General features: G+C 48.8%; 1 pseudogene; it reads right to left on the reverse strand.

Moving 5' to 3' along the window:
- Nucleotides 1-900: 900 nt before the first annotated feature.
- LOC103234511 (uncharacterized) lies at nucleotides 901-1903 on the reverse strand (annotated as a pseudogene).
- Nucleotides 1904-2257: the final 354 nt, after the last annotated feature.

The raw sequence follows: 2257 nt of genomic DNA on the forward strand, positions 1-2257 counted from the left end.
TTCAATAAAATAAAACGAAGGAAACAATAAAGATAAGATTAGAAATTAAGGCAACAAGAAAACAGAGATAAATGCCAGAAAGGATCTTGGTTTTCTGAAAAGACAGATTAATGGACCTCTTGGCAAGACTGAGAAAGGAAAAAAGAAGGCACAACCACAATAGGATGTAGCCACTAAAAAGTATCACGACCTGTTTCTTCCCACCACGTGGACTCTGCTCTGAAGAACTGTTGCTTTTCTTGCCCAGTTTGTCCACCTGTGCCAGTCACTGCTTTGTTTCGGGTGCTGGTCCTTTGAGTCCACATGCAGGGTCCTGCCTTGCTCCCCAGACTTGCCTGTGCTGGGTTGTTCAGATCCAGCATGAGGAACCCCCCTTTCTGAATCGGAGCCAAGGATAGAAGTAAGAGCTCTGCGGCAGATAAGTGAATGCTACCATCTTCTAGATACAGAGTAGGGAAGATAAAGAATTCCAAGACTCTGATATTACAGGATAAAAAGGCTTGCGGTTTACCACGAGGTAGTACCAGCCATAATGAAGAAAATGTTATAGGCTGGGTGTGGTGGCTCACGCTTGTAATCTCAGCACTTGGGGAGGCCCAGGAGGGAAGATCGCTTGAAGGCAGAAGTTGTTGAACATCCTGGGCAACATAGTGAAACCCTGTCTCTATAAAAAATAAACAATTAGCCGGGCATGGTGGCGTGCACCTGGGGTCCCAGCTACTCAGGAGGCTGAGGCAGGAGGATGGCTTGAGCCCATGAGTTCGAAGCTGCAGTAAGATGTGATCACACCACTGCATTCCAGCCTGGGAGACAGAGGGAAACCCTGTTTCTAAAAGAAACAAACAAATAAAACAAAGCAAAACAAAAAAAAAAAAAAAAGAAGAAAGATAGAAAAGAAAATGGAATATATCATAGACCAGAAGGAACAAAATGAAAACACTCACTCAATGGCTGAGTTGACTTTGAGCTATCTACTACTCTCCTTTACCTCTGAACTCACCTTAGTTCTGTTTCATCATTCCTCTTTTTGAGCCCTCCTTCCCCAAAAGGTTACCCCAAGCTGGCGCCTCTAATCTCCTGTGAAGGTGACATCGGCCAACCCTAAGATCCACATCTTCTCTCTGCAGCTGGCTCTCCACCACCCAGACAGTGAGACCCCGCCCCGTGCTGCTGCCTCTGTGGCCCTCTGTCAAAGACTTTGTGCACGTGGAGGAAGAGAAACAGAAAATCAAGGGGTTAGGCTGGGCATGGTGGTTCATGCCTGTAATTGCAACACTTTGGGAGGCCAAGGTGGGCGGATCACTCGAGGTCAGGAGTTCGAGACCAGCCTGACCAACATGGTGAAAACCCGTCTCTACTAAAAATACAAAAATTAGCCAGGTGTGGTTGTGGGGGCCTGTAATCCCAGCTACCCAGGAGGCTGAGGCAGGAGAATCACTTGAACCTGGGAGGCAGAGGTTGCAGTGAGCCAAGATCACACCACTGCACTCCAACCCGGGCGACAGAGCGAGACTCTGTCTCAAAAACAAAACAAAACAAAATAGAAACAAAAACAAAAATAAAGAAAATCAAGGGGTCAATGCAGCATTGAGAGCACTGAGCAACACTGTGCTCACCCACCAATTTGACTCTTCCACTGGGGGAACCCACCATGGGAGACAAAGTGTAGGGTCCAAACAGACCAGGAAGTTGAAGAGGATCATAGCAGCCCGTCTCCTGGCTCTTCTGCACCTCCAGGTCCCCACTTGGGGCCAGGAGAGCATGATCTGCACAAAGTGCCAGTGGCTGAAGGCGGCGAGCGCCATGGAGGTGAAAAAGAGCTCCAAGCACAGCTCCAGCTGCAGCACCATGGCCAGCTGCTCTTGGGGGAAGTTCTCATAGCAGATAGGGGGCCCTCTGGCATATCTCACTGTCTTCTTGGTTGGTAAAAACTAGACAATGAGGCCGGGCGCGGTGGCTGATGCCTGTAATCTCGGCACTTTGGGAGGCTGAGGCAGGCAGATCACTTTAGGTCAGGAGTTCGAGACCAACCTGGCTAACAAGGTGAAACCCTGACTCTACTAAAAATACAAAAATTAGTCGGGAGTGGTGGCACGTGCCTGTAGTCTCAGCTACTCAGGAGGCTGAGGCAGAAGAATCACTTGAACCCGGGAGGCAGAGGTTGCAGTGAGCCGAGATAGTGCCACTGCGCACCTCTCCTCGACCTGATCATTGAAACGTAGACATTTAAAATAAAACTTGTGGCTGGAGCAGTGGC

Source organism: Chlorocebus sabaeus, chromosome 6 (assembly GCF_047675955.1).
Source record: "Chlorocebus sabaeus isolate Y175 chromosome 6, mChlSab1.0.hap1, whole genome shotgun sequence".
In the NCBI taxonomy this organism is placed as follows: Eukaryota; Metazoa; Chordata; class Mammalia; order Primates; family Cercopithecidae; genus Chlorocebus; species Chlorocebus sabaeus.